Source organism: Melanerpes formicivorus, unplaced genomic scaffold (genome assembly GCF_026170545.1).
Source record: "Melanerpes formicivorus ecotype bairdi unplaced genomic scaffold, bMelFor1.0.p_v2 SCAF_2, whole genome shotgun sequence".
Classification (NCBI taxonomy): domain Eukaryota; kingdom Metazoa; phylum Chordata; class Aves; order Piciformes; family Picidae; genus Melanerpes; species Melanerpes formicivorus.
In genome coordinates, this window is record NW_027142354.1 from 28,971,543 (window position 1) to 28,986,457 (window position 14,915).

Consider the following 14,915-nt stretch of genomic DNA (forward strand, 5'->3'; position numbering starts at 1 on the left):
CAATAGTTGCCTCTTCCCCTGTCCTTTACTGAACAAGAGTAGCTGTGTTGGGAGTGAAGATGGCACACTGGGGCAGTGTCAGTCTAGACTTGCCCTGTTTCCTGTCCTCTATCTTGCAGCATCCTCTGCTGGCCCCTGTTAAAGACAGGATAAAGAGCTAAGCGGACCTTGCATCTGATGCGGCACAAATGTCTGTACACCCCTGCCTCACAAGCTGTGAGTCTGGCCAAAGTTTCTGTGTGTGCATGAAAGACAATCCCAGTGTTAAATATATTCCTTCTCTTTATCCAAACTAGAAATGGCTTCTCAGCCTACAACATCACCAGGCTATGTCAAAACATCTAAGTATAATCAGCAATGCAGCTGGAGGTCTAAGCATGGGGTAAGCAATCACAAGCATACATTTTAACAGGAACTATCCCAATGGCCTCTGAGAGTTACAGACAGTCTATCTGCCTGTTGCTAATTATATTTACTAGTGGTGGTGGTTGGGGTTTTTGTGTTTTGGGGTTTTTTTGTTTGTTTGATTTGCTTTGGTTTTTGTTTTGTGTTTTTTTCAAGCTGAAGATGAGTCAGAAAAAGAAAATGTCCTTTATTGTTGTGGAAGCAGAAGGATGTCTCCTGAGGTTGTATGTAATGCACTACTGTCACGGCATGACAATGGAAAAACCGACTGCTGAGCCAACCAAACCCCCATAAGTACCTAATGATATCTCTCCTGGCCCAGATTTTCTACAAGTTGGTGCCTGAACTGCATACAAAATGACAACCAATATGAAAGGATCTCTCTTCTCAACAGAGCCAGAATTTAAGAGCCCAGCTGAGCTTATATTCCAGTTTATACAAAGAGATCCTTTTAAAGGCCTGTCACAATAACTTAAAGGTGGTGATCTGACAAAGAAGCTACTAGGCCTCTCCTCACCCTCTCCCCCACACCTCCTGCCATTACCACAAAGAGCAGCTGGCTTCAGTGAGCAGGCATCGTTATTAATTACAATATGGTGACACAAACAATGTGTGCTTAGGAATGTTGTTGACTCTGCATTCACGTGGGACAAGCCCAAAATTTTCATTTTTTCTTCTCCTTCTCCCAGCTTGGGTAGATCTGCTGCCTCATATACTTGGCTGGGGAGGCAGCTGTGCCAAGCACCTCTCTCAGTTACAGGTATGTATACAGGGACAAGGAGCCCGTTGTGAGAAAACCCAGCCTTAGCAAATTTCTCTGGCCATCGGCCAGCATGTTGGGCAAGTGACTCTCTCTGACCACGGTTACATCAGTCACTACCACCTCCCTCAATGTTATGGCATAGGAGGAGGCTGCCAGGGCAGAGAGAGAGAGAGAGAGAGAGAGAGAGGCAGTCACTGGGTTTTGAAACCATCTGTCCCAAAGCATTACAACACCCTCACCGTTTTCCAGTGGATTTGCTCAGTTCCTCCCCTGCCATGAAGACCACACAAGCTTCACGAAGGCGTTTCTCGCAGTGCTGCAGAAAGGCAGTCTCTGGGGCCCGACACTCCTGGCAGCAGCTCTGAAGCAGTGTGATTCCCCCAACTGCCTACAGATGCTCTCCCAGCTTACACCAAGGGCCAGAACCAACCTCAAAAGCTGGTATTTAGGGGAAAAAATATGGGAAGGGTTTTTGTTGCTGTTTTTCCAGAGAAAGATTCTCCATGCAGCTCTGCCTCCAGCACAAAAGGGAGGCAGGGCTGGAAGGGTGAATGGATGGAGAAGCCCCTCACAGACCCACTCCCTCATTTCATCTGCTTCTCTGCCTGCTCTGGTCCCTTACTTGTGATGGACTTGCACTCCCTTGGCTCAGAGGCTGCCCAAGGCAGCCCTGGTGGGGGACCCATACTACTGCCTTCCCAAGCTGCCAGCTCACAGGGGCCCAGGTTGGGAGCCCTGAGGATGCGTGTTACACTGGTGAGGAGGCAGGCAGAAGCACCACTGCCAATAGGGCTGACAGCCAAATGTTGCTCTCTGCTACTGCCCAGTGTAAATTTAGAATGACTCCCCACAGCAGTGACCGGGATTTGTTCTGTGCGAGGAAGCAGGGCAGACTCTGGACAACGCATGGCACTTCAAGACAACCATCTGGAGCCCAGTGTAATCACAGTCACTTTATAAAAGAGCAAAACTGGCAAACAAAAATATTGCTCCTGGTATGCAACTACTTTCATATTGATTCAACACTTAAAATTGCACTGAAATGAGGATGCCCTTTTTTCAAACCCTCCAGCAAATTAACTTTCATTCTTCCCAACCTGCTGTCTTCTCAGACCTCAGCTTCTTCACCCTGATAGTAACAGGACCTTCATACAACAGTGTCTCAGCCCTCCATTGCCAGACTCCATCAGCCTCTGTGCTGCCTCCTCTTGCTCCCTTTTCTGCTTCACCTCCTGCTTAAAGTTCTTCCAGAGGAGGAGCTGAAATTTCTGCAACAACTGCCTTGCAACATAACCCAATCCAGGCCTGACTACCCTAGCAAAAGCAGGGGAAAGCACAGCTGGGCCTCATGCTACAAACCTGTCCCCTCAGCCTGTCTCTCCCCAGACAGGAGCCCTTGCAGGTTCACAAGCTGGCCAGATCAAGGTAGATTTTCTCCACTCAGAGATTCTGGAAGGATTATTTGGCTGCAACGTATCATATGACTTTGTTCTTAGAGTTACATTTTAACTGAGAAAGTTTAACAAGTATGACTTATGGGCTTCTAAAATTGGCAGCAGAAAAGTGAGCTGAGGAAGTTATGGAAAAAAACCACAAGCAAGGCCATTGCATGTTATGCACAGTTTCTGGACTCTTTTTCCAATTTTTTTTTTTCTTTTTTTTTGTGGAAAATATTTTCCAGCTACACAGGCCTGGCCGCACTAAGTAAGTATATATGCCAAGTTTATAAAAAAGCAGCTGCAGACAGGGTTGAATGAAAGGATTACACTGCTGTCGGTCTTCCAGAAGGTGCTTTGGTTCACACCCCGTCCCAGAGAGCAGGGCTCAATTCTCAAATCTCCATAAATTTAGGTAAAGAGGAGAAAAATATGAATCACACAATACAAACAGCTATTGTTGTGCATGCAAATGGGCATGCATGAGTGTACATCTAGCTAAGCTAGCTGGCTAGCTAGCAATTGCTCCTAGCCACTGACAATGCAGGATTTTAGCAGCTGAAGATTATCACCATTCCTTCGACCCCTCCCCACCCTACAGCCTGGTCCATCTTCCACGAATACAGCAACAGCAAGAGGACTTTCAGGACCGAGATTCCAGCCTCAGTATGCCTCTGTTGCCTGCTTCACATATACCTGGTCTCCAGATGCTCCCACTGAAATTCAGGCTGCACCAACCTCATATACTTTCAGGATGCCAGGCTGTAAGGATAGAAAGAATCGCTGTAAGCTTGCAGCCTGACCTCCTCTGCAGCATACTGCTACTGAATTTCAATCAGGAACTCGGGCAGCAGAGACATAACCTTAATTTTTAGCTGTGCCTTGTCACAGCCTTGGCCTGATACACTAGTCACAAAAGGAGAGTCAGAAACAATTCTTCACTCTCCTAAACAGAACAGCTACTGGGGGTGCAGGGAGGACACAGACTAAAAGTAAGTGGATATAAAAAGGTAAGGTGAGTGGTAAGCTACAGATAGTACATTACAGATCTGTACCCTGCTGCTTTTGCAGTTGAGTATCTTAGAATAATAGTGCTGAGAATGACAGTGTTACATCAGGAATATCGGTCAAGACAATATTTCCTGGCAATTGTTTGAGAAATGCTTTTCTCACAGCTAATTGCTCCCAAGAGGGTGTGTTTTCTCTGTTTTTAGAAGGAGAGCAACTAAGAAAGAAGGTTTTAAAACCTCTGTACCCTGCTGTGGGACAAAGAACTGGGGGGAAGAAAGGAAAAAAGAGAAAAGAAAAAGGCACAACAGCTGTAGTGTTCTATAAAATTATTTTGTTCTGTTCTCTTGCCGGGGTAGTGGGTGCAATCATCAGTTTGGCAGAGATAAATACAGGAAAAGCAAGAAATTTTACAGAAAATGGTTGTCCCAGCTGCCGGAGTACCACACTGCCATCTAGTGGCACCGGCTCTGAGAAGCCAAAACACACGGGGCGCTGCAGGCTCTCCATGCCCTGCCTCGCCGGTGCTTGTCTGGGCAGCAGGCTATCTAAATACGGGGCCGTTTCCTTTCAGTGCTTCACAACAAAGCTTGACAACTGCAAAACCTGCTTGGTCTGTCCATAAAAGATAGGTATTGGGAGAGATGGGGAAAAGGAAAAAATCCCACCAAAACCAAGTTTGAGACAAAGTTGGCTTCCCTTGGGAAAAACAGTGTTTTACATTGAGGCCCACAGATTTCCATCTTTCAGTGATCAGATACAGCTACTGCAGCTTCAGTATGTTCTGTAATTGTTGTACAGGTGTCTCTGTCAAAATGACGGGCTGGTAGGAACAGCAAGTGCTGCCTTGTCCCAAGGAGATAAGCCTAAACCTAGGGCTGATGCTCTGTCACCAATATGTAGGACCAAAAGTCATTCAGGGTCAGAATAAACCAAACCAAACCAGGTTGGAAGAGACCTTCAAGATCATCGTGTCCAACCCATCAACCAATCCAACCCACCCAAACAGCTAACCCATGGCACCAAGTCTCAGTACCTTTGTGCTCAGATGCTATCTGCAGTGCCACTCCACAAAATTTAACTCTGCTATGGGCTTCTACAATGATACATTTTCTTTGCATTCCAAAAAGAATGCACATGTAAACCTTTTGACATTGAAAAAATGAAAAGCAAAAATGTTAATCCCCTTTAGACAGCAAAAGGCAGGGTTCCACCTTTGAAAGACACACAGCAAAAAGCAGCAAATTATTTTCAATGACCTTCACACAGCAAGTTAAAAAGAAAGAAGAGCTTTGGCGTACTTGAATTCTGACATTCATTGAAAGATGTTAAATTGGAAGGTCCTAGCTGCAGCAGACTTCTATTTAGACAGAAAGCAAAACAACTCCCAGTGCCTCAACTCGGACAGAAGAGACCATCATTTTGGGAAGCAATGGAAGAAGCCTTGCATCAGGCATCCAAGACTGCCCGCAAAGCTCTGCCTCATAGCAAAGTTCTTCCTGTTCTTGCACTTTCAACTGGAAATAAGTGGCCACATTCACACCTTATGTGCAATGAAAGGTGATTAGCAGCAGGTTGCATTTGGCCCTAGTGCAAAAGACAGTATGTCTAACTTATCATTACCTCTGTGTCTTTGGTCCCTGAGTCCTGTGAAGCTTTGCAAGAACATAGCTGTACTCCATGTGCCCTAAACCGCCATGTCAACAAGGATGATACTCCTGGATACTAGTAAAAATAATGTAGTCTTCCAAGAAGGAAAATGCAATTAAGTTCCTCAATAATACAATCTATGTTGCTCCAGTGAATTAGTCTTACAGCTGCATTTCTTCCAAAGCCAAGTGACAAGCTCTACAAACACTTTGGCAACTACAAATACTATGACAACCTACAAATACTCTGTATTAGTCATAGAATAATAGAATTGGTTTGGTTGGAAAAGACTTCTAGGTCCAACTGTCAACCTAAGACCACCATGGCCATTAAACTATGTCCCAAAGTTCCATGTCCACACATTTCTTGAACACTTCCAGGAACGGTGACTCCACCACCTCCATGGGCAACCTATTCCAATGCCTGACAGCTCTTTCAATGAAGAAATTTTTCCTAATATCACAGGATGTTAGGGGCTGGAAGGGACCTCTGGAGATCATCAAGTCCAACCTTCCTGCCAGAGCAGGACCATATAATCTAGTGCAGGTCACACAGGAATGCATCCAGATGAGTCTTGAAAGACTCTAGAGAAGACTCCATAACCTCTCTGGGCAGCGTGTTCCAGTGCTCCAGTACTTTACGATAAAGAAGTTCCTCCTCATGTTGAGGTGAGCGGTCCTGTGCTGTAGTTTACATCCATTGCCCCTTGTCCTGTCACAGGGCACAAGTAAGAAGAGGCTGTCCCTTCCCTCTTGACACCCAGCCCTCACATATTTAGATACATGTATTAAATCCCCTCTCAGTCTTCTCTTCTCCAGACTAAAAAGCCCCAGGGCTCTCAGCCTCTTCTCATAAGACAGTGCTCCATGTAGCCCTTTGTTGGACTCTCTCAAGTAGATCCCTGTCCCTTTTAAACTGGAGAGCCCAGAACTGGATGCAATATTCCAGGTAAGGTCTCACCAGGGCAGAGTAAGGGGGGAGGAGAACCTTCCTCTATCTGATGGACACACTCCTCTTAATGCACCCCAGGATCCCATTGGCCCTCTTGGCCACAAGGGCACATTGTTGACCCATGGATAACTTCTTGTCCACCAGGACCTCCATGTCCTTCTCCATGGGATCTGTTCTCCAGCAGATCTGCTCCTAACCTGTACTGGTGCAGTTTATTATTCCTTCCCAGATGCAGGACTCTGCACTTATCCTTGTTGAACCTCGTTATGTTACTCTCGTTATGCCCAGCTCTCCAGTCTGTCCAAGTCTCGCTGAATGGTCTCACAGCCTTCAGGTGTATCAGCCAAGCCTCCCAGTTTGGTATCATCAGCAAACTTGCTGAGCACTCTGTCTGTCCCTTCATCAGTGTCATCGATAAAGATGTTGAACATGACTGGACCCAGCACTGATCCCTTGGGCACTCCACTAGTTACAGCTCTCTAGCTGGACTTGGCACCATTGACCTGGTACCACTCTTTGCACTCTATTGTGTAACCAGCTCCTAACCCATCTCACTGTCTGCTCTGTCTCAAACTTCCTGAGCTTACTCACAAGGATGGTATGAGAGACACTGTCAAAAGCCTTGCTAAGGTCAAGGTAGACTACATCCACTGGTCTCCCTGCATCTACCCATCCTGTTACATTATACAAGGGTATCAGATTAGTCAAGCATGATTTCCCCTTGGTAAATCTGTGCTGACTACTCATGATAACCTTCTTCTCTTCCAAGTGCCTAGAGGTGACCTCCAGAATAAACTACTCCATCATTTTTACAGGGATGGAGGTGAGGCGCACTGGTCTGTAGTTTCCTGCAACCTCTTTCTTGCCCTTTTTGAAGACTGGAGTGACATTGGCTTTTCTCCAGTCCTCAGGCACCTCTCCTGTCTGCCAGGATATTGCAAAAATGATGGAGAGTAGTACAGCAACAACATCAGGCAGCACTCTCAACACGCTTGGGTGCTCTCATCAGGGCTCACGGACTTGGGTATATTCTATTTGTGTAACTGATCCCTAACCCAGTCTTCATTGACTAGTGAAGAGTCTTCCACTCTCCAGGCTTTCTCTCCTTCATCCAGGGTCTGAAGTTCACAGGGGCTGGTCTTAGGAGCAAAGACTGAAGCAAAGAAGGTATGTAGCAACTCTGCCTTCTCTGCATCCTCAGTTATCAGGGCTGCCTCCTCATTCAGCAGTGGCTCCACACTTTCCCCATCCAATCTAAACCTCCCCTGGCACAATTTCAGCCCATTTCTTCTCATTCTATCACCTGATACTAGGGAGACTAGACTGACCCCCACCTCACTACAACCTCCTTTCAGCTGTAGAGAGGATGAACAACAAAGCTTGTGTTGTCACCCTCTGAGACCAAGCGCACACCAGCTGCAATGTTACTGAAATTTACGGAGGCAGAATTTGAACAGTAAGATTTTAAAAAATGGAAAGGTCATGAAGGATCCTGAGTCTGATAGTTCTGTCAGCATCTGATCTGTTCCTTAGTTATTTTCTTTAAAGTTGGGGTGAGATCACTGTTTTTATTGAAAACATGCTGCTCAACATAGGAAACATCCATCTGTGAAAAGATCTACAGTATAATGACAAATATTATCAAGCCTGCTGAAAACTTTTGAGGTCAAGCCAGCAGAGTGAACACTTCTCCCAACCTCCGAAGAGTCTCATAACAAACACCATCCTGGAAAAAACAAAAATGAAGGGATGGATTCTACAGAGGAACCAAAGGTTTTCCCTAATTCATATTTTATAACAAAACTATATGGAGAGTACTGCCCCAGTATGAACACATTCCATCCCAGGACTCTGCGGCCTTTAGAAAAACAATTCAAATCATCAGCACTTACTTCTGCAGTTGCTCAGAGAAGTCATGGAGCCAAGTGGTTAACTTAAGCTCCTACTAAGAACCAGACAGTCTGTTGGTTTTTCAAGGGTGGCAAGACACACCAGCCTGATCATCTGACATTCCAGATATATGGCTACCACGTAGCCAGCTTCTTCCAGTCACATCCCCCTCTCCTTTCCAGATACTAACTCCAAAGCAGAAAAAAGAATATAGAGCCATCTTGGTCAAAAAAATAGCATCTGCTCTAACCACAAGGACTTTCAACATCAGAAGCAAGCTTCAGAAGGCTTTTAAAGATGAGTTAAATGTCCAAAACCTGGCTACAACTTTCTCTCAGTGAAGTATCCCTCCAAATTTCAACCATTTTATCAGGCTGTCAAGTATTCAGTTTGCAATCCAACATCTAGGATGGATGCTGAGTCACTGCCTTGCTTCTAAGCTCTTTGCCTTATTTATGGCTGCTTAATACCTATGTCCTAGCTTTTCTAATTGCATGAGGGTGGCACCAAATTTCAGGCACTACTATGTTGGCTGATTACTAAATTTTGACAGAACTGTCAGAGTTCCTTTTAAAGCTGCTATCAAGCAAGCCAGATTTCTGAAAGATCACTTCTTACATTTACAGTGCAGAAACCACTTATGAACTGCAGGACTGCCAGCAAAGCAATTAACCCACTGCTCAACAGTTCATGTTATTTGATTTCAGTTTGGGTGGGGGTTGTCCTTCAAATATTTTCAATTAGAGAGTGTCTTTCATACTTCTTTTTCTTTTGGTAGGTTTCATGATTTTTAAGGAAGTCCACAGTTGGTGGAGGTCTGAGTTTTCCTGATGATACTAGTAACTAGCACTGATTAGCCAACCAGTCTAAAACTAATGTGGTATAGAAAAGAAGAAAGCTTTAGAGCTTCATATGTAATTCAGAAAAAAAAATAATACCATCCCAGTAACTGCCAAAACAATCATACTATCCTAAACCTTACCTTCTCCCTTCCTGTGTCTCTGTCCCAATGTCCTGCTCTTGACTGCTTAGGTTTCCATGAGGAAAGGACCATGCAGAGTAAATTACAGGATCAGGACCGCAGGCTGTGAGCTTGCAGAATCAGAGACTTCATCTTGACAAATTCTTCAGAGTGCCACACATATCTCTGCTGATACAGAAGTAATAATAATAATTTCATGCTAAGAATTCTGCAAGTGCCAATGGCTAGTAGATAACACCCCTACAGAGCAATAAAAAAGGGTCCTTAGTTCTGTCAGACAACTTCTAACATAAGCCAAGGGGCCCAATGCTGATGCTCAAAACTTTAGATGGAGAGATAAAAGCAAACCCTCATGGTTATGCAAATTCAACTGACTGTCATTGTAGCTAACACTCAAACCAGAAGAATCTAATAAATGTGGAAGCTGCAGTGTGGGGTCCAACAGGGCTTCTCTTCCTTATACAGCCAAAAACTTTCACCTTCTTAATTCTAGGAGCTGGTAGTCTTTACTGGGCTAGCTTACAGGACCAAGCAATTACATTACCAAGTCAATGTGTGATGAAAGTAAATTTCCATCAAAACTAGACTGTTCCCACCAACAGTGAGATATTGATTAGGTATGTACTATCAATTAAAAACACCAGAGGAAAGTTTCTCAAAGAACATGCTTGCTCAAGAATCCCTTTTTCTCCATTTAATTAGTCATTGCATTATAATTAACAAATGCATGCAATAATCATTGCCATTTTAATAATCAAAGCTGAATGTACATTCCTTCTCATTAAATAATATTAAATACAACAAAAGATGCTAAACCAGATTGTTTCAGAGCTCCAAGAAACACGCTTTTACATACATGCCAAAGCAAGCAAAGATTGGTTTGTTACAGCAAATTCCTGTATCTTCCAGGCTATTTTACAGGGTGCAACATACCCAGATTGACCTAAGGAAGGAGGATAAGCATGCTTTGCAGAGACAGTATCTTTTATTAAACAGCTCTCTTTCTCCAGATACTTGCAAGGTTTTAAGCAGATTTTGAAGAATTTCTTACTAACAAGTTAATGTTTGGATAAATGCTGATCAAAAGCTAGAAGTGCTGAAAACTTCTGATTCACTTGCATGGCATAAACATGAACTTGCCCCCTGAAAACACAGACCAGGAATCAGAGGAAAATCACTTCTAAGGCGCAGCAGTAGTTAAGATGTGGTCTCAAGACAGTGTGACACTACAATACAAGTAGCTGCCTCCACGGCATGAGAGACCCCATCAGCTCATTTCAAATCAGTTACAGGACCACAAGAAGGTGAGCCAATTTTGTCACCTTAATCTGAAATTCAGCAAACAATGAAATTGCATCTTATTGCCAACCTACAACATCTTGCCCCTTTGTGTCTTTTTTTAGCTGCCCCTCCTCGCACAGGCCATCGCAACTGGAGTCCAACTCTGTGAAGAGTCTCAAGAAACAGATTTCTCTTCCATTCCTACTGCATTTAACAGGTGCTTTCCTTTCACTACAGCTAACAAAGCTCACTCGGGCAGGGGAAACTCTTCTCTTGCACACATAGGAATAAGATTCAGTTGCATTTTGTTGCAGAGTTTAATTTGTACAATGCAGTGGTTTTATCTACATACCTGGTTTGTGTTGAGGGATGTGGGGAAAGAGAAATTCTTCTAATCATGTCATCACAACAAATTAAACACAGGATTAGAAAAGCCAAAATTAGGTGTTGTTAGAAACATGTGTCACTGCTGCCACAGTGATCCTGTCTTGTACACCGTACAAATTTGCATCTACAAAACGCTGTATTACATCACCTCTCCAGACAGGAAGACTAAGAATTAGGATTTTGCAGGGCGAGCTTGCACAGAACGCGTGTGCAAAACTGCCCTCTGCTGTTCACTTTAAGACCTGCTCAAATAAAGGACAGTGACCAAACCAGTTTTGAGCTGCTAGAGTTGAAGCTGTAAAGAGGCAGAACTATCTGACTTTGGTTGTTTTCTGTCTGCGTGCACAGCAGAAATTTCGTACCTGAAAGCCACTCAAACTGCCTTGATGCAGGTACCATTCAGATTTGCAGGATGTAGCAACATTGTGCTGGCTGCAACAGCACTCCATTGAGCAACTACCATGCAGCAGGTGAGCATCAATATTCTCTCACCCCAAAGGTAAGTGAAGAACATCCTCAGGGTGTAAGAGACATGATGGTAATTGTGAGTGAGCAGGACAGGCATCCCATTAAATGCAGGCCTGACCTTTACAAAACAGGAAGCAGATCTCTTATGTCTGGAGTCAAAAGCTTATAGCACAGAGGCCTTTAGGAGTTCATTATTATTAGGTTACAGGAGAGACTAGCAAACAGGATAACCATATTAAAAGATTCCCAGTAAATACTCTGTAAAACAAGCAGTTGTAAGCCCCTACTGCAGGGAAACAAAAACCTGTTGTTTTGTTGTTTGGGTTTTTTTTCAAGAACATAGCCAAACCTCCGTACTTTGAAAAAGCTGCCCATTTAGATTCTAGTGCCAGTATACTGAACAGTTTGGAACAGAAACATCACAGAAGGGGCAGCTGTTTCCCATGGCTTCACTCACACATTCATACACAGGACATGCCAAATTCATCCCTCTGACAACAGCATCAGGTGTCCACATATTTTCCTTTGGGAAGCTGTGTTTTGGTACAAATGCAGAAAAGCACAGTTATCAATACCAGAAACTCAATTTCCAGAGTGCTTCTGATGAAGATGGATGGTTCTTAGGAATTAAGCACACATTTCAGCTCTGCGCAACAACCTTTTGGTCAGATTTAACTGCTGTGCCACCATCAGCTATACTGCTCAGTGTACGCACACAAATTAAAACCTAGACCAAGACTTGGGTACAACCAAAGCCTTGAAGATGTTTCTTTTTTGTATCAGCCCTTTTCATATCCTTATGTCTAAATGTAGAAGTACGGCTGTACAGTGCAACATGTCTTTGAAACACTAGAAACACTTAGTGACCACTTCAAAGATTGCCTTGAAGTTTAACTCATGTTAATTTTAATATAACAGCCATGTAGGGCCACTGTTCAGCCTAAAGGACTTTAAACATACCATCAACAGAAGTACAAATGAAACGTTAGAAAGATCCTTCTGGGTGAATGAATAGCTGGAGCTTTACTTTGATGATGGATGGATGGCCTCCTACACAGCAGGGCTGGGATTCCTCCTTTTTTTTTGAGTTAAGGACAATAACAATATTCTGTCGTCCCCCAGGGTAAGGAAATTAGTGCCAGATGATTCACTGTGTGTCAGATCATTTTGGTTTTGGATTCAATTCCATTATCTAGAAAACTTAATGGTGAGACATCAAAGGTAGTCCTGCATGATCATGAAACTAGCTGGGGGTTTTGTGTTAAAGTTGCCTGAGAATCTAATAACTGATAGACTTCCCAAGGTAAAACTAACAGATTCTTTATGAGAAATCCTCTTAGTGCTGAAAAGTGCTCTCTTCTTAGAGTCATCTTCCCTTTCAAGGTGCTCCTTCTGAGGGAAAGATTAATAGCTTTACCTGCAGCAGAATACGAGTACACATCTTACTCAACAGTAGTTTCGAGCTCAGCAGCAGCAAATCCACAACTGGAATGGCTCACTTCCACCTTAATTTACACAAGTGAAAGATGGTATTGTGTACAGGTAATGCAGTAGCATTGCTGCTACTGATGAAGTAACACCAGCCACTGCACTTTCGATTACCTGCACTTGGCTTACATCTGAAACCAGTTCTAAATCACAGCCTCTGCTACACGTGCGCTGTGCACGCTAGCTACACGAGTGCCAGCCTGCAATTGTTGTGTAGAACGGAGATTCACTGTTTCTTCAATGTGTTCAAGTTTTCACAGCTTGCAAGGTATCAGCTTAATCAGATTTTTGGAAAAAATAAATAAAAAATTCTCCAGCCTTGTTAAAAGAATTGATTCATTATTCCCACCACATTAGCCACAGCACTCAATACAGGTATCGGACCTTGCTGCAGCATACTAACCAGGTACTTCTGGGTTATCGATACAAGAACAAATTGGTACTTGGGGCTTCAATTAAACCTACGCTATCTATAAATTTGATTAGATCTAACTTTGCAGGACCAAGAACACTTTTAAAAAGGGTTAGAGTAATACTTGTGCCTATAATGTTTATTAAAGCAATGATCATTTATAGACATAAAGACTCCGACAAAGTCTTCCATCAAAATCAGAGCTGACAGAAGCACTTAGCTCAGGACAGCTCTGCTGCTAGCTAAACTGTGAATTCAAATTGTCATCATTATACTGAAGGGTGTAGAGAATTCTTCAGGTTTGAAGGAAGCAATCCACTTCTGTCTTATGCTGCTTGGGTTTTGGTTTTCAAGGCAGGATGGTGATTTACCTTAGGATGATCTTAAAAGCTGAACCAAAAAGATGTTACACTGAAACGATCACCACAAGCAAGGACAGCAGGTAAACATGCTAACAGTTCTGTCAGCACAACCTATGAATTCTTAATTTTTGAATGTAAGGGTTAGAAAGGAAAATAAAAACACCTACAGAAAGCCTCACTCTAAAAATAGATACTTTTGCAGTTTTACAGTATTTGTATTAAGTATTCTAGGTGCTGAATAAGTTTGTCCTTCTAAAATTAAAGATTAAATCAGCCACTGTCACCTCAAGTTTATGGATACTATGTTTTGTTTTTACTTCTATGCCATCCAAGAAATTCAAGCTCAACAAAAAGATTAAGCTACAGCCAGCTGTTCAATAATTTTTTGTTTGTACCAGGCATTAACTTAGCTATTTAAGCAAACATTGAATAGCACCTCAAAATCTCAGGAAAAAGTTTTCAAGGTGTTAAGGGGAAAACATCTCAGCAGACTGACTCAATATGAGTCATTTCTACTCCTAAACTACTGTATTTGATTATTAACTGACCATGAATTATCCACTTAACCTCTCAAAAATTGGATGAGGCAATTTCTGAAATGTCAAGACCTGTATCTTGGAAAAATCTGCCTTTACAGAAACTTAGACGAGGCTCAAATGAGAGTCAGATGGAAATGTTGCCTAAAGTGCTCTCAAGACTATCTCACTTCTACTTGGACTATGCCACCTAGTGCCTTAGTACTATCAGAATCATTATTACAAACTATCAGCTGGTCTGAAAGACACTTTAAAGCATTCTTTCTCAAGTTAAAACAAGTCACTATGCCAAAAGTAAAGTTACATTTTAAATTGTTTCTTCTGCCACCTGAGTGGTGATAGCACAAAGCTAGAGAACAGTAGTAGCCAATCTGTTTTTCATACACAGAACAGAACTGCCCATGGAAAACTTGCTGACAGAAGTATGCTTCTGCTACTCACTCATCTGCAAGATTCGTCTCGTCTTCAGTGACAAAGGAAAACATACCTAATTCAAGTTCACTGTCTCACACCATACCAAAATTTCACACCACTTTTTTAGTTCTATGAGCTTTAGCTAGTTTAGCCTGGGGATATCATCGTCTTACCTTATTGGTGCAATTTTATTCTAAGTTAAATGTCAAAGATTTAAAAACTGTTTTCTATTGTCTTGAAGACTAGAGACTGAAATGTTAACTACCACATGCCTATCTTGCAAAACGGTTCCAAGCTTTCCAAAAAGAGTCTTGTGCTTTTACCATCTGCCCCAGGTTCTATTCCAGACAGCTTTATTTCACACACTTGCATTAACGCAGCTTTCATGTTTGCCAGATACAGTTTTGACTTGCAGAATGTTAAATTTTATTGTTCTTGACAGAAATGGATTTGTCATTCTTTCTGCAGCCAGTCATCTATCA